At 42.3% G+C, this 18,544-nt stretch overlaps 1 long non-coding RNA gene across 1 annotated transcript; it reads right to left on the bottom strand.

Moving 5' to 3' along the window:
• Nucleotides 1-1,738: 1,738 nt before the first annotated feature.
• Nucleotides 1,739-11,432, bottom strand: LOC135678985 (uncharacterized). Its single transcript, XR_010515133.1, has 2 exons — nt 3,909-11,432; nt 1,739-2,041 (listed from the first exon to the last, which is right to left on the bottom strand). It is a non-coding gene; the product is annotated as an uncharacterized LOC135678985 (long non-coding RNA).
• Nucleotides 11,433-18,544: the final 7,112 nt, after the last annotated feature.

Below are 18,544 nucleotides of genomic sequence, written 5' to 3'. Positions count from 1 at the left end.
GACGGATTATGATTCGACGACGACGATCCACTACTGAATTGCTAATACAGTGGGCAAACCTACTAACAGAAGATGCCACTTTGGAGAACTATGATGACTTGAAGATCAAATTCCCAAAATTCATGAATCGTCAGCCTCGAGGACAAGGCTGATTTGAAGAGGGCGGGTTTGTTAGGACTCTAGCTAGGAGAGTCCTAATTAAGAGGGACATTCATGTAAAACTGTTAGAACTTTAGCTAGGAGAGTCCTAATTGAGAGGGACATTCTGTTAGGACTCTAGCTAGGAGAGTCCTAATTAAGAGGGACATTCATATAGGAGGTTTTTTCTTAGAGAAGAATTAGGAGTTGTAAGGGAATAGGAGTCTTGAGTAGGAGTCCTATTAGGAGTCTTGAGTAGGAGTCTTAATTGAGTAGGACTCTTGAGTAGGAGTCCTATTAGGAGTCTTGAGTAGGACTCTTGAGTAGGAGTCCTATTAGGAGTTAGGGTTTAGAAACCCTATAAATAGCTATGTATTCATCCTCTTTTGATAAGCAATAGATGAATCTTTTCTGCAGCCTTTGAGCAGCAACTTGGAGGGAGGAACCCCTATAGAGTTCCAAGGAGGCCGATCCCCTAAAGAGATCAACCCCAAGTTTAGAATCTGCAAGGGTTCTAACAACTTCCTATCATACCCTTATAGGTTTTTTGATCGAAGCTTTCTCCACTTTCATCAATTTCTAACTTAGTGGAGGTGCTCATAGGAGTATTAATAGCTTTTGAGTTATTCATATTAAACTTCTTTAGTAAACTCATAGCATATTTAGTTTGGCTAATAAAGATGTCATTGCTTAGTTGTTTGATTTGTAGACCTAAGAAGAATGTTAATTCTCCCATTAGACTCATTTCGAATTCACGACTCATAGTTTTAGCAAAGGACTCACAAAGAGATTCATTCGTAGAACCAAAGATAATATCATCAACATAAATTTGAACAATGAGAAAATTATTTTCAAAGTCTTTGATGAATAATGTAGTATCAACCTTGCCTTTTATGAAATTATTTATTTTCAATAAGAAAGGAACTAAGTCTCTCATACCACGCCCTTGGAGCTTGTTTTAAACCATAGAGAGCTTTAGTCAATCTAAACACATGATTAGGGAGACTATTATTTTCAAAGCCAGGAGGTTGTTCAACATAAACTTCTTCGGAAATAAAGCCATTTAGAAAAGCGCTTTTAACATCCATTTGAAATAACTTAAAATTATTACAACTAGCGTAGGCAAGGAGCATCCTTATGGCTTCCAATCGAGCCACAGGTGCGAAGGTTTCTTCGTAATCGATACCTTCTTCTTGGTTGAAACCTTTGGCCACTAATCTAGCCTTGTTTCTAACCATGATACCATTTTCATCTTGCTTGTTTCTAAAGACCCATTTAGTACCAATAACTAAATGGTCATTTGGCCTAGGAACAAGCGTCCACACCTCATTTCTCTCAAATTGATTCAATTCATCTTGCATTACGATAATCCATGAATCATCTTTCATGGCTTCATCAACACATTTGGGTTCAATTTTGTCACGCCCCCTCAAAATATCCATGATTTTTAAAATTTTCATCACAGACCAATCCAGGATCCAAACTAACGTTTGAGGACACTGAAAACATTCTATTCATATTCACATCCATAAAACCTGTGCAGTTTATAATCATATATCACGTCACTCGATAATTCACATTTATGGCAACCCAAGCCAACTTGACAAACATGAACAACATTTATAAATCCACAAGCTAAATAAATTATACAATCAGAACTCCAACTATTCACCACAAGTTCATATCACCATAAATTAGACTTAACATTCTGAAATTCCAAATAAGAGAGATCTCCTAACACTTTGACACAGTATATCCATTTCGGTTCATCGACAACATTTCATTACATACAAGACATACTTATACAACAATATCGTAATAACCAACCAGACTTGCCCATTATTCTGAATAGCTATCCATTGCCTCAGCCCAAATCAAACATCTCGAAGAGTGACAAGCTGACCTGAAAGATTTATATAACAACGGAGTGAGCCAAAAACGGCTCAGCAAGTGACAAAGCATATTCAGAACAAAATGAACGGTTTCAAACGAGTAAGGTATCATAATGCAAGGCAGAATACAAGAATTCTCAAGGATACCATCTCAATAGATACCAAATCATACGTATCATGTCATTCAAAAACATATTTGATCCATAACGAATGGGGCATAGAGTAATTGGAACATATCAATGGCAGATAGGACATTTCAGAACATATCTGTTCATAGCAAATGGAGCACAGAGTAATTGGAACATATCAATGGCAGATAGGACATTTCAGAACATATCAGTTCATAGCAAATGGAGCACAAAGTAATTGGAACATATCAATGGCAGATAGGACATTTCAGAACATATCAGTTCATAGCAAATGGAGCACAGAGTAATTGGAGCATATCAATGGCATATGAAATGTTCCGGAGCATATCAACGGCATATGGAACATTTCGAAGCATATCATTAGTGAATGAAGCATTTCAGAGCATATCAAACTCATATGTCGTACAGAATCTCAAACGTCGTCCTTGACGTTGCAATCATATCATAACTATCCAGAGCACGAACAGAAATAACTCACCAAAACTCTGGATGTCATTCAAACATATAGAGGGTGTAGTGGGATCTCAGTCAGCAATATCCCACAAAGCGGGACCCCACAAAGCGGGCAAATAAGCGCATACCAGAATATCCCACAAAGCGGGACCCCACAAAGCGGGCAAATCAGCGCATACCTTTTACCATTTCTGGCAAAGGTCCAGACGATCCCACACACCAGAGTACAAAAGGACAGTTTCAACAATAAGTAGCATATATCGGAAGCACACGCGGAACAACAAACGTACATGTGCCTTTACGAGTCAATCCGAAGTAAGCAATAATCTTTCACAAGTATATTCAGATTTGAAGGGAATTGAAAGCAAGGGCACATATGGAATCCAAGCAATCACAAATAACTCAATTCAATAAGAAGATTTGATGAATTCAATGTCCAAAGGAATGAAACTGGAATAGGCACATATCGAAAGCAAATGCGGAACAATAGGATATACATGTGCCTATATGAGTCAATACGATATAGCATAAACGTTACACATCAGTTTTCAAGAATGCAATAATTTTAAGGACAAGAGCATACAAGAATTCAAAGTAGTAATATAAAGCTCAATTGAATAAGAAGGCTAAAGGATATCAATTTCCAAAGGAACGAAACCAGAATATGAGAAATCGACCAAAGCTCGATTTCTGGCAGAATACAGAAGGCACATTGAACAAATGATTCAAACTATCAATCGTGCTCCAATTTACTCAGAAATAATCATTGGATAATACTTTCAAATAAGACAGGCTTCATATGAATTGAACTGTCCAACAGAGAGAGTTACAAATAATTTGGTAAGCAAGAGTCATAGAACAAAATCTCTGTTGGCAGAATTCATAATGTCAGATTCAACAGATAACTGGGCAGGTGTTTGGATTTCAGATCTTTCAATCCATATATCAAAGAAAGGTCTACCAGTCTAGTTTCCAATTAAATCAGTTTTGAACAAATCAGAGTTTCCACAAAGTCTTATAGGCAGTTCGGTATCAAAAGATCATAATCTCAAAAGTTGCACAGATTCGAATCGTTACATGTAAACAGGAGATATAACAAATGCAAGGCTAGTACAATTCAAAGTTCCTCATAATCAAAGCAAATGTAGAGATAAAAATGGCAGTGGGGAACGATCAGGGAACTTGCAATAGAAAGGATTGAAACAAGCGGGAAACTTGCAATAGAAAGGATTGAAACAAGCGGGAAACTTGCAATAGGAAGGATCAGAAAACTTGCCTTTCAATGATTTCGATCCGAAGATCCAAAGAAGGTGCCAGGCCAAATCCTTCTACTTTTTCTCCGTGTCCTCTCTCTGTTTCGTTTTGTGCTCCCGTTTTCTTCCTTTCTTCGCAACTACATCACGTGTCGAACATCGAGGCACAGTCACCTGCTCTCTCTTACTCTCATTCCTTCTTTTTTTTCTTTCCCAAACGCAGCTGCCACAGCCACCGTCGCTGCCGCTGCCACAATCGCAGCCACGACCGCAACTGCGGTCACAACCGCAGCCCCCTTCCACTGCACTATTTCCTTCTTCCCTTCTCTCGTTCCTACTCTTTCTCTTTCCCAAAAGCAGCTACTGCAGCTACTGCAGCCACCACCGCTGCCGCAGCTACCGCAGCCAACGTTGCAGCCGCAGCCGGAGTCGCAGCCACGGCCGCAGCCACCACACTCGCAGCCTCTTCTTCCTCCCCTGCTCATCTTCCTCTCCTTCTTCTCTTCCAACTGCAGCTGCTATCGCCGCAGCCGTAGCCCCTTCTCTTCTTCCTCTCCTTCCCTTCTTCCTTTCTCTTCTTCTTCCTTTCCTTCTCTTCTTTCCCAGCTGCATGCTGCAGTCGCAGCCTCAGCCACGGCCACAGCCTTTTCTTCCTCCCCTGCTCATCTTCCTCTCCTTCTTCTCTTCCAACTGCAGCTGCCATCGCCGCAGCCGCAGCCCCCTCTCTTCTTCCTCTCCTTCCCTTCTTCCTTTCTCTTCTTCTTCCTTTCCTTCTCTTCTTTCCCAGCTGCATGCTGCAGTCGCAGCCTCAGCCACGGCCACAGCCTTTTCTTCCTCCCCTGCTCATCTTCCTCTCCTTCTTCTCTTCCAACTGCAGCTGCCATCGCCGCAGCCGCAGCCCCTACTCTTCTTCCTCTCCTCCCCTTCTTCCTTTCTCTTCTTCTTTCCCTGCCACAGCTGCAGCTGCCACAACCGCAGCCGCAGCTACTTTCTTCCCTTCTCCTCTTCCTTTTCCTTCCTTTCTTCTTCTTCTCTTCTTCTCCTTCCTCCCCTTCTTCTCCCCGACGTCACCCACACCCTCCCCTCTGTTTCCTCTGCAGGAAACAGAGGTATCACAACCTCTTCCCCTGCTTCCTCTTCCTCTTCTCTTCCTCTTCTTCTTCTTCTCCTCTTCGAACGCCCCACACCTCTCCTCTGTTTCCACCTGCAGGAAACAGAGGTGCTGCAGCCCTAGCTGCTGCCACCTCTCGCTCCTCTCCCTCTTCCCTCTCTTTTCCCTCTTCTTCTCCTCTTCCCTTTTCCTCCCCAACCCCACACCTCCTCGCTGCAGCCTTGCCGCAGCTATCCTCTTCTCTTCTTCTTCTTCTTCTTCTTCTCTTCTCCCTCTTCTTCCTCTCTTCTTCTCCCCACGCCCCACAGCTTCTCGCTGCAGCCCTCGCTGCAGCCACCTCCTCTTCTTCTTCTTCTCCTTCTTCTTCTTCTCTACTCCCTCTTCTTCCTCCTCTCTTCTTTTCCCTCTTCTTCTTCTTCTTCTTCTTCTTCTTCTCTTCTCCCTCTTCTTCCTCTCTTCTTCTACCACTCTCCTTCTTCTCCTCACGCCCCACCGCTCTCTCTGTTTCTGGAAGAAACAGAGTGCGTGGGAGGCGGTGGGATAATACCGAATTTTCGGTTTTTTCCTTTTTTTTTTTGCAACTTAGCAGTTTAGTCCTTGTAATTTCTATATTTACATATAGGTCCTCCAATTTACATATAAATCTTTATTAATAATTTTTAAAAACGAGGGATATTACACTCTCCCCCCCTTAAAAGAAAATTTAGTCCTCTAAATTGATCATAGCTCAATCGATGAAAAGATGAGGATTATGATATCTTTATTTCCTCCTCCTACTCTTAAATAGTTTCATCAATACAATACATTTACATAATTATCCACGAGTGACCGAAATATTCTCCTCCTTGATCCTCAATAGACGGTAACCCGACCTTCAATCAATTTCTAAAAATACTTGCGTACCCTGTAATTAATCGAGCAAGTCGATACTTCAGAAAATACTCGTTTTTGATGGTCACCTAATTCAACTGTCTATAATCATTACAAAGCCTCAATGTTCCATACATTTCTTTTAACTAACACCGGAGCACCCCATGATGAAATATTAAGCCAAATAAAATCCTCATTTAACAATCCTTGTAGTTGCTTTTCCAATTCCACTTACTCAAATGATATCTTTCTGTAGAGAGGCTTAGATATTGGGATTATCCCAAGGACCAAATCAAAAGCAAAGTCACATTTGCAGGTAATCCAAACAAGTCATCCTAGGATACATTAGGCAAGGAGATAAATAATGTCCAATACTCTCAAAATAAAAGATGGACTGATCAAATATGCAAAAAGCGATCATTTGTTATATATCAATCCATACTGGTATGATAAGAAGATGGCCAATCCATACCAAGTATAATATCATAACTCCAAATCTCTAGGAGAACTAAATCAGCAAAAGTTCAAGTTCTCCAACAAAAATCAGACAAGAGGACCAGATTCAAGTTCGTTATCAAAGAATCTCCAATGATCGTATTTACATATAGCACATAATGTAGTGGTCTAGGTTGAATACCCAAGTGATAGACAGAATATTCCGAATCAAATCATAGATGGGACCCATGGTCAAACAAATATTTGCATTCTTTCATAAACATGCATAATACCTTTGACCACTAATTCAGAAGTTTCAGAATCATATTTAGTGATAGCATACACTCTTACATGGGCTGATGATTTAGGAGGCAGTGACTCTTTCTTCTTGTTCAAAGGGCAAACTTTTATTTTATGATCCAACTTTCTACAAGCAAAATAGACTCCAATCACCCGAAAACACAAACTTGTTTCATAATTTAACTTGTAATTCACACATGATTAAGTCTTTGATGGTAACTTTCCTTTTCAAATCCAAATGTCTTGACCCTCTTGTCATTACTTTCTGATTCATTTCCAATCATATTCTTATCGGTAAACTTGTCCTTATCATTCTTGTCACTGATCTCCAAAAATTCTTTTCATTGTTGCCAATAATAATCAGCCTCTACTTCCAATATAAGGTGGCAAAAGAAATCTTTTGATCATCAAAACAATTTTGTACATCAAATATCTTCTCTGTTTGCATCATTCATTTTTCTACCACCAATGAAATTAGGTCCACCATGCTTTCGCTGCGCCACTCTGATTCAATATCCTCGATTACCCCTTTCATCCCACTTAATTAATCAAAATCAGATGAAGTAGGAGGACTAAATGTCATCGTCATCCTAGATTCCTAAAATACATCAAAGAAAATTTCCACCAATCACTATAGTTCATTAGACCTCAATATATTTTGCACGTCAACATATCAAATATTTCAGTAATCCTCAAACAATGCTCTGATACCACCTCTGGCACGCCCCCTCAAAATATCCATGATTTTTAAAATTTTCATCACAGACCAATCCAGGATCCAAACTAACGTTTGAGGACACTGAAAACATTCTATTCATATTCACATCCATAAAACCTGTGCAGTTTATAATCATATATCACGTCACTCGATAATTCACATTTATGGCAACCCAAGCCAACTTGACAAACATGAACAACATTTATAAATCCACAAGCTAAATAAATTATACAATCAGAACTCCAACTATTCACCACAAGTTCATATCACCATAAATTAGACTTAACATTCTGAAATTCCAAATAAGAGAGATCTCCTAACACTTTGACACAGTATATCCATTTCGGTTCATCGACAACATTTCATTACATACAAGACATACTTATACAACAATATCGTAATAACCAACCAGACTTGCCCATTATTCTGAATAGCTATCCATTGCCTCAGCCCAAATCAAACATCTCGAAGAGTGACAAGCTGACCTGAAAGATTTATATAACAACGGAGTGAGCCAAAAACGGCTCAGCAAGTGACAAAGCATATTCAGAACAAAATGAACGGTTTCAAACGAGTAAGGTATCATAATGCAAGGCAGAATACAAGAATTCTCAAGGATACCATCTCAATAGATACCAAATCATACGTATCATGTCATTCAAAAACATATTTGATCCATAACGAATGGGGCATAGAGTAATTGGAACATATCAATGGCAGATAGGACATTTCAGAACATATCTGTTCATAGCAAATGGAGCACAGAGTAATTGGAACATATCAATGGCAGATAGGACATTTCAGAACATATCAGTTCATAGCAAATGGAGCACAAAGTAATTGGAACATATCAATGGCAGATAGGACATTTCAGAACATATCAGTTCATAGCAAATGGAGCACAGAGTAATTGGAGCATATCAATGGCATATGAAATGTTCCGGAGCATATCAACGGCATATGGAACATTTCGAAGCATATCATTAGTGAATGAAGCATTTCAGAGCATATCAAACTCGTATGTCGTACAGAATCTCAAACGTCGTCCTTGACGTTGCAATCATATCATAACTATCCAGAGCACGAACAGAAATAACTCACCAAAACTCTGGATGTCATTCAAACATATAGAGGGTGTAGTGGGATCTCAGTCAGCAATATCCCACAAAGCGGGACCCCACAAAGCGGGCAAATAAGCGCATACCAGAATATCCCACAAAGCGGGACCCCACAAAGCGGGCAAATCAGCGCATACCTTTTACCATTTCTGGCAAAGGTCCAGACGATCCCACACACCAGAGTACAAAAGGACAGTTTCAACAATAAGTAGCATATATCGGAAGCACACGCGGAACAACAAACGTACATGTGCCTTTACGAGTCAATCCGAAGTAAGCAATAATCTTTCACAAGTATATTCAGATTTGAAGGGAATTAAAAGCAAGGGCACATATGGAATCCAAGCAATCACAAATAACTCAATTCAATAAGAAGATTTGATGAATTCAATGTCCAAAGGAATGAAACTGGAATAGGCACATATCGAAAGCAAATGCGGAACAATAGGATATACATGTGCCTATATGAGTCAATACGATATAGCATAAACGTTACACATCAGTTTTCAAGAATGCAATAATTTTAAGGACAAGAGCATACAAGAATTCAAAGTAGTAATATAAAGCTCAATTGAATAAGAAGGCTAAAGGATATCAATTTCCAAAGGAACGAAACCAGAATATGAGAAATCGACCAAAGCTCGATTTCTGGCAGAATACAGAAGGCACATTGAACAAATGATTCAAACTATCAATCGTGCTCCAATTTACTCAGAAATAATCATTGGATAATACTTTCAAATAAGACAGGCTTCATATGAATTGAACTGTCCAACAGAGAGAGTTACAAATAATTTGGTAAGCAAGAGTCATAGAACAAAATCTCTGTTGGCAGAATTCATAATGTCAGATTCAACAGATAACTGGGCAGGTGTTTGGATTTCAGATCTTTCAATCCATATATCAAAGAAAGGTCTACCAGTCTAGTTTCCAATTAAATCAGTTTTGAACAAATCAGAGTTTCCACAAAGTCTTATAGGCAGTTCGGTATCAAAAGATCATAATCTCAAAAGTTGCACAGATTCGAATCGTTACATGTAAACAGGAGATATAACAAATGCAAGGCTAGTACAATTCAAAGTTCCTCATAATCAAAGCAAATGTAGAGATAAAAATGGCAGTGGGGAACGATCAGGGAACTTGCAATAGAAAGGATTGAAACAAGCGGGAAACTTGCAATAGAAAGGATTGAAACAAGCGGGAAACTTGCAATAGGAAGGATCAGAAAACTTGCCTTTCAATGATTTCGATCCGAAGATCCAAAGAAGGTGCCAGGCCAAATCCTTCTACTTTTTCTCCGTGTCCTCTCTCTGTTTCGTTTTGTGCTCCCGTTTTCTTCCTTTCTTCGCAACTACATCACGTGTCGAACATCGAGGCACAGTCACCTGCTCTCTCTTACTCTCATTCCTTCTTTTTTTTCTTTCCCAAACGCAGCTGCCACAGCCACCGTCGCTGCCGCTGCCACAATCGCAGCCACGACCGCAACTGCGGTCACAACCGCAGCCCCCTTCCACTGCACTATTTCCTTCTTCCCTTCTCTCGTTCCTACTCTTTCTCTTTCCCAAAAGCAGCTACTGCAGCTACTGCAGCCACCACCGCTGCCGCAGCTACCGCAGCCAACGTTGCAGCCGCAGCCGGAGTCGCAGCCACGGCCGCAGCCACCACACTCGCAGCCTCTTCTTCCTCCCCTGCTCATCTTCCTCTCCTTCTTCTCTTCCAACTGCAGCTGCTATCGCCGCAGCCGTAGCCCCTTCTCTTCTTCCTCTCCTTCCCTTCTTCCTTTCTCTTCTTCTTCCTTTCCTTCTCTTCTTTCCCAGCTGCATGCTGCAGTCGCAGCCTCAGCCACGGCCACAGCCTTTTCTTCCTCCCCTGCTCATCTTCCTCTCCTTCTTCTCTTCCAACTGCAGCTGCCATCGCCGCAGCCGCAGCCCCCTCTCTTCTTCCTCTCCTTCCCTTCTTCCTTTCTCTTCTTCTTCCTTTCCTTCTCTTCTTTCCCAGCTGCATGCTGCAGTCGCAGCCTCAGCCACGGCCACAGCCTTTTCTTCCTCCCCTGCTCATCTTCCTCTCCTTCTTCTCTTCCAACTGCAGCTGCCATCGCCGCAGCCGCAGCCCCTACTCTTCTTCCTCTCCTCCCCTTCTTCCTTTCTCTTCTTCTTTCCCTGCCACAGCTGCAGCTGCCACAACCGCAGCCGCAGCTACTTTCTTCCCTTCTCCTCTTCCTTTTCCTTCCTTTCTTCTTCTTCTCTTCTTCTCCTTCCTCCCCTTCTTCTCCCCGACGTCACCCACACCCTCCCCTCTGTTTCCTCTGCAGGAAACAGAGGTATCACAACCTCTTCCCCTGCTTCCTCTTCCTCTTCTCTTCCTCTTCTTCTTCTTCTCCTCTTCGAACGCCCCACACCTCTCCTCTGTTTCCACCTGCAGGAAACAGAGGTGCTGCAGCCCTAGCTGCTGCCACCTCTCGCTCCTCTCCCTCTTCCCTCTCTTTTCCCTCTTCTTCTCCTCTTCCCTTTTCCTCCCCAACCCCACACCTCCTCGCTGCAGCCTTGCCGCAGCTATCCTCTTCTCTTCTTCTTCTTCTTCTTCTTCTCTTCTCCCTCTTCTTCCTCTCTTCTTCTCCCCACGCCCCACAGCTTCTCGCTGCAGCCCTCGCTGCAGCCACCTCCTCTTCTTCTTCTTCTCCTTCTTCTTCTTCTCTACTCCCTCTTCTTCCTCCTCTCTTCTTTTCCCTCTTCTTCTTCTTCTTCTTCTTCTTCTTCTCTTCTCCCTCTTCTTCCTCTCTTCTTCTACCACTCTCCTTCTTCTCCTCACGCCCCACCGCTCTCTCTGTTTCTGGAAGAAACAGAGTGCGTGGGAGGCGGTGGGATAATACCGAATTTTCGGTTTTTTCCTTTTTTTTTTTGCAACTTAGCAGTTTAGTCCTTGTAATTTCTATATTTACATATAGGTCCTCCAATTTACATATAAATCTTTATTAATAATTTTTAAAAACGAGGGATATTACAAATTTGTGAGAGAAAGGCGGCGTTGCCACAAAAATTCTTAAAAGAGGATCGTGTTTGAACCCCCTTTGATGTGTCTCCTAAGATTAGCTCCTTAGGATGAGCATCTACATACTTCCAATCCTTGGGTAAGGAAGTGGATGCATCCAAGTTGCTAGTTGGAGACGGGGTTTCGTTTAAATTCAAAGAATCAAAGTTAACATCATCATCAAGATCATTCTTCTTAATTTCGAAAATCTCATTGAAAACAACATGGATGGATTCTTCAATAATTAAGGTTCTTTTATTGAAAATACGAAAAGCTTTAGAAACCGAAGAATAACCAAGAAAGATTCCTTCATCAAATTTAGCATCGAATTTTCCTAAGTTATCCTTTTCATTCAAGATAAAACACTTACACCCAAAGACTTTAAAATATGAGACATTGGGTTTTTTGTTATTCCATAACTCATAAGGAGTTTTGGAGAGTAAGGGTCTTACTAGAACTCTATTCAAAATATAGCATGCAGTGTTTACAGCTTCGGCCCAAAAATATTTGGGTAGGCCATGTTCATTCAACATGGTTCTTGCCATTTCTTGTAAATTTTGATTTTTTTCTTTCTACTACCCCATTTTATTGAGGATTTCTTGGAGTAGAGAAATTATGGTTGTATCCATTGAGTTCACAGAATTCTTTGAAATCATGGTTTTGAAATTCTCCACCATGATCACTTCTAATTGACGAAATCATAGATTCCTTCTCATTTTGAACAAGTTTACAAAACTTGGTAAAATATCTAAAGCATTCATTTTTCTGTTTTAAGAAGTAGGTCCATGTATATCTGCTGTAGTCATCAACAATGACAAAGGCGTATTTGCTACCTCCTAGACTCGATGTAGAGATTGGTCCGAACAAGTCCATATGGATCAATTGTAAGGGCCTAGAGGTGCTTATTTGATTCTTAACTTTGAAACTACCCTTAATTTGTTTACCTAATTGGCAAGCATCACATACATTGTCTTTGATGAACTTGATACGAGGAATTCCTCTTACAAGTTCTCTAGATGATACTTGAGTGATTAGTTTCATGCCAACTGCCCTTTTACAGTTTCTCTCCTTTTGACGGGCTCAGGAGACAACCCTTACAGATCCTTTCTCTCCTCTCTTTACAACTCAAGACTTGAAGAAAAGAAAAGAGGAGAACTTTTGGACTTTACACAAATTTGAGCTCTTAGAATCACTGAAAAGATCAAGAATTCGGTGTGGATCTGTATCCCTTCAGTGTTGAATGGGTGGGGTATTTATAGGCCCCAACCCAATTCAAATTTGGAGCTCAAAACGATCAAATCCCGGAATTTCGGGATCAGGCGGTTGCACCTCTTGACTGGAGAGGTTGCACCGCCTGGCAGAGCTCGAAGACCGAGCTCAGGCGGTGCCACCTCTCTGTCAGGGAGGTTGCACCGCCCAGTCTTGCTCGAAGACTGAGCTCAGGCGGTGCCACCTCTCTGTCAGGGAGGTTGCACCGCCCAGTCTAGCTCGAAGACTGACAGAGAGGTTGCACCGCCCAGTCTAGCTCGAAGACTGAGCTCAGGCGGTGCCACCTCCTGGCTGGGGAGGTTGCACCGCCTAGTCTCGCTAGGAGGCTTAGCCCAGGCGGTGCCACCTCTTGGCCTAGGCGGTTGCACCTCCTGGTGCAGTCAGGGTCCGAATGGTTAGCTCCATTCGGCCCAATTTCTATCTTTTCAGGGGCCCAATTGCCCCAAGATTAAGCTAATGGGATCACCTCCCATTTTCCAACTTAATCAACGTGCTAACTACGATTAAATCTAAGACAATTTCTGCAGCTTTGCTCCGATGCGTCAATCGCTTCTTCCGGCGAGTTTCCGGCGAACTTCCGTCGATCATCCGATGAACCCTCGGTGATTCTTCTGCGGACTTCCGGCAAACTCCTGGACTTTGCGACGATCCACTTGGCGAGTTCCGACGAGCTTCGCTTGGCAAGCTTCTGGACTTCTCGGATCTGTTCTCGCAGAACCTCCGATGACCGTCCGAACTTCGCTCGAACTCTCGAACTCCCAACGTGATCATGAACTTGACTCCGGCGCAACTCCTGCTGCTTGTCTAACTTTCATCGTAGTTAATCCTGCACACTTATCCGAGATTCAACACTTGAAAGCCATGAAGAGTCATTTCTCTCGAGTATAAATCCGAAATGAGAAAAACCTAGCTCTGATACCAATTGTTAGGATCGGAGCGGCACTAAGAGGGGGGGGGGTGACTTAGTGCAGCAGATTAAAACGTCGGTTTTGACAAATCTTTCGTACGATAAAAATCGAACTCAAAAGTGCTTAACTTGATAGCGTATTCGTAAAGTTGTGCAGCAAAGGTAATGAGGAAATAAAGCACGTAAGAAGGTTTGCAGTAATGTAAATAGCAATAATGAAATGCAAACCAGAGATCATGCCAATTTTAAAGTGGTTCGATCAAATGACCTACATCCACTTGCGAGGCCCTCTTCGATGAGGCTCCCACCTTCCACTAGCAAATCTCTTGAAAGGGAAGGGCAAATACCCCTCTTACAACTTTTTACAAGCGGTTCACTCTCTTACAGATTTTCAGTAAGAAAGAAGGAGGTGAACACTAGCAAATTGAAAATAAGACTTGCTAAGACTTTTCTAAGACCTTTCTCCCAATCAACTGCTTCTCAAAAAGTTACAATCTCAGTTGAGATTTGAGGGGTATTTATAAGCCTCAAGAGGATTCAAATTTGGGCTCCAAAATTTGAATTCTCTTTGGTTACTGATGCTGGCGGTGCCACCGCCTATCAGTGGCGGTGGCACCACCTGGTTCTTGGGTTCTAGGCGGTGCCACCGCCTAATCTAGCGGTGCCACCGCCTACACTATTTCAGCTCACTAGTTGGGCTCTAAACTTGGCCCAAACCAGTCCGAACTCGGGCCCAATTGGCCCCTACTTGAGTTATAGGATTAACACCTAATCCTAACCCTAATTAACGTGCTAACTACAAATTTAAAGACATTTTCTAAGCTATTACAAAGTCCGCAAGTCAAGACTTTTTCCGGCGAACTTCAGACCGTCTTCCGACGAACTCTCGAAAACCATTCTACGGACTCCCGGCAAGCTCCTAGACTTCACGATTTGATCTTGGCGAATTCCAATGAGCTTCTTCAGCAAGCTCCGATCTTTCTCGACGAGCTCCGCGAACTTCCAACGAACCTTCCGGCGAGCTTCCGAAAAACCCTTCGGCAAGCTCCCTACTCATTCTCAACTAGTTCCGGCAGCATTCCCGACGAACCTTCGGACTTTTGTCGAACTCACGAACTCGCAACAAATCCTTCACACTTGACTCTGACACTTTGTTTCAGTTTATGTCTTCGTCGTTATCGTAGTTAATTATGTACACACAAGCCAAAACTCTACTCCGATCTAGACAATTATTACAAAGCGAATTGACATTCTGTTGCCCGACACGTCATTGGTTGGCACTTCATCCGATTCTTCAACGCATCGTCCTCTCTTGCGGCTTGTTGCCCAATCGGCGGTTGACCTCTGCAACCCCGATATCCTTGGCGCAATCCCGCTCTCCTTGGCCCGATGCCTGACGTCCGAAGCCTTCTGCCGTCTAATATCCTGACGTGATCTCCTCCGGCGCAACATCAATTCCTCCTGCGTCAACTATCTAATCCTGATCGAAGCATCCTGCGTCACTCAAAACGTAGATTAAATCATAAACACATATCAAGTGGTTTCATCATCAAAATACGAGATTCAACAGCATGATGATAAAACTTGCGATTATGTTGAAATAATTTAAACTTATATCTAAAAAATTGGCTAGTTGCACTTCTCCTTTTTGTTGATGACAAAGGGGGAGAAGTTATAATGATGATCATGCATAGAATGATGTATTGAAAATTTGATTATGCATGATTTTATGTTGCACATTTTGATGATTAAATTTGGTTTGACTTGAATTTAAGTTGAATTCAGGTTCTATCAATATGGCACATTGATAGGGGGAGTTAAGGTTAACTCTCTCATCAATTAGTTATCATCATAAAAAAGGGGAAGATTATTGAATCTCAAAATTTGATGATTAAACCAATTGATGATTAAACCAATTAGTTATCGTCATAATCTGTATTTTGAGTGACGAAGGAAACTTCGATCAGGGAGAGACAATTAAAGCAAGAAGAATCATTTTGCGTCGAAATGGAACATGTCAGAAGATTGGACGTCGAGTCAGAGAATCGATTGACTTATCAGTAGAAGGCTTCAGACCATGGGTTTGGGCATCGGGCCAAGAAGAGTAGAAATTACACTAAGAAAATTGGAGTTGCGGAGGTCAACTATGTTAGGATTAAGAGCACTAAGAGAGGGGGGGGGGGGGGGCGAATTAGTGCAGCGGAAAACTTTCGACGATTAAAAACACATTCGTACGATAAGAGCGATTTCGGTAGAAAAGCCGATTCGTAAATCACTTTAACTTGTGATCAAGCAAGATACAGTTAAAGCAAGTCTATGAAGACAGTTTGTAGTTATGATGGAAATTAGAATGTAAGCATAAACTGAAATATGATGTTCATACGATAAAACTAATTTACGTCTAAACGCCGATTCGGAAAATACTGAACTTTGAAACAAGATTGTAAATGCGCAGAAGGCAGTAAGCTATTGAGGAGGTTTGCAGTAAAGATAATATGCTCAAAGTAAATGTAAATCGAGATTTAGAGTGGTTCGGTCAATCTTGACCTACATCCACTTTTGGCTTCCTCCACCAACGAGATCACCGACGTCCACTAGAGGCCTTCGTTCAATAGGCGAAGGCCAACCACCTTTTTACAGTTTCACTCCTTTTGACGGGCTTAGGAGACAACCCTTATAGAATTTTCTTTCTTCTCTTAACAGATCAAAACTTCGAAGAAAAGAGGAAGGAGAACTTTTAACTCATACAACACTTTTGAGCTCTAAAAATCACAGAGTAAGATCAGGATTTCGGTGGTTTTTGGTTTCTCTTTCATTGCTGAAAGAGTGGGGTATTTATAGGCCCCAAACTAGTTTGAATTCCGAGCTCAAAACTATCATCTCCCGGAATTCCGGGGTCTAGCGGTTGCATCGCCTGGCAGAGCTCAAAGACTGAGCTTCTTGGCGATGCCACCGCTTGTCAGGGGCAATTGCACCTCCTGCCAGAGCTTGGAGACTGAGCTCAGGCGATGCCATCGCTTGACTAGGGTGGTTGCACCGCCCAGCCAGAGCTCGGAGATCGAGCTCAGGCGGTTGCACCTCTATCAAAGGCGGTTGCACTGCCCAGCCAGAGCTCGGAGACTGAGCCCTGGGCGGTGCCACCGCCGACCCAGGCAGTGCCACCTCTGGCCAAGTAATCTGGGTCCGAATGGGCTGATCCATTCGGCCCAATTTGGGTCTGTCAAGGGCCCAATTGCCCCAAGATTAAGTTAATGGGATCACCTTCCATTTCTAACTTAATTATCATGCTAACTAAGAATTTCTTAAGACATTTACTGCAACTAGTTGAATCTCGGATTTTGATGATGAAGTCAATTGTCATTTGTTATCTAATCCATATGTTGAGATAAGTGTGCAGGATTAACTATGATAAAAGTAAGACATGCAGCAGGAGTTACGCCGGAGTCAAGACAATGATCACGTTGGGAGTTCGACGGAAGTTCGGACAGTCGTCGGAGGTTCTGCGGGAACAAATCCGAGAAGTCCATGAGCTTGCCAAAGAAGCTCATCGGAACTCGCCAAGTGGATCATCGCAAATCCATGAGTTTGCCGGAAGTCCGCAGGAGCATCACCGAGGGTTCATCAGATGATCGACGGAAGTTCGTCGGAAGCTCACCGGAAGAAGCGATTGACGCACCGGAGCAAGTTGTAGTAAATGTCTTAGGGAATATCGTAGTTAGCACAATGATTAAGTTGGAAATGGGAGGTGATCCCATTAACTTAATCTTGGGGCAATTAGGCCCCTGAAAAACCCAAATTGGGCCGAATGGATCAACCCATTCGGACCCTGATTTCTGCCAGGCGGTTGAACCGCCCAAGGCAGGAGGTGGCACCGCTTGGGCTCGGTCACCGAGCACTGGCTGAGTGGTGCAACCGCCTTAGTCAGGAGGTTGCACCGCCTGAGCTCGGTCTTCGAGCTCTGATAGAAGGTGCAACCACCCCTAACAGGAGGTGGCACCGCCCAGAGGCTCAGTCTTTGAGCTCTGCCAGGCGGTGCAACCGCTCCAGTTAGGAGGCGCAACCGCCTGATCTCGGAATTTCGGGAATTGATAGTTTTGAGCTCCAAATTTGAACTGGGTTGGGGCCTATAAATACCCCACCCATTTAGCACTGATAGAGCACAGAATACACACCAAAATCTTGATCTTGTTCTGTGATTTTTAGAGCTCAAAATTGTTGTAAAGGCTAAAAGTCCTTCTCCCTCTTTTCTTCCAAATTCTAAGCTGTAAAGAGAGGAGAGAAAATTTTGTAAGGGTTGTCTCCTAAGCCCGTCAAAAGGAGTGAAACTGTAAAAGGGTGGTTGGCCTTTGCATATTGAAGGAAGGCATCTAGTTGACGTCGATGACCTCGTCGGTGGAGGAAGCCAAAAGTGGAGTAGGTCAAGATTGACCGAACCACTCTAAATCTCGATTTGCATTTACTTTGAGCATTTTATCTTTACTGCAAACCTCCTCTAAAGCTTACTACTTTCTACGCATATACGATGGGGTTTCAAGCTATGCACTTTCCGAATCAGCGTTTAGACGTAAATCTATTTTTTCATACGATCATCATATTTCAGTTTGCGTTTACGTTTTGATTTCTATCTTAACTGCAAACTGCCTTAATATCCTTGCTTAAGCTATATCATGCCTAATCATGTGATTTACGAATCAGCATTTAGACGTAAATCAGTTTCTTCGTACGAACATCATATTTCAGTTTGCGCTCACATTCTGGTTTTCATCATAACTGCAAACTGCCTTCATAGATTGACTTTAACGTCATCTCGCTTGATCTTAAGTTAAAGTAATATTAGAATCGGCTTTCACACCGAAATCGTTTTTATCGTTCGAATGTTTTTATCATCGAAAGATTTCCGCTGC

This window comes from Musa acuminata, chromosome BXJ1-7 (genome assembly GCF_036884655.1).
Source record: "Musa acuminata AAA Group cultivar baxijiao chromosome BXJ1-7, Cavendish_Baxijiao_AAA, whole genome shotgun sequence".
NCBI lineage: Eukaryota > Viridiplantae > Streptophyta > Magnoliopsida > Zingiberales > Musaceae > Musa > Musa acuminata.
This window is presented reverse-complemented; position numbering and strand designations above follow the sequence as displayed.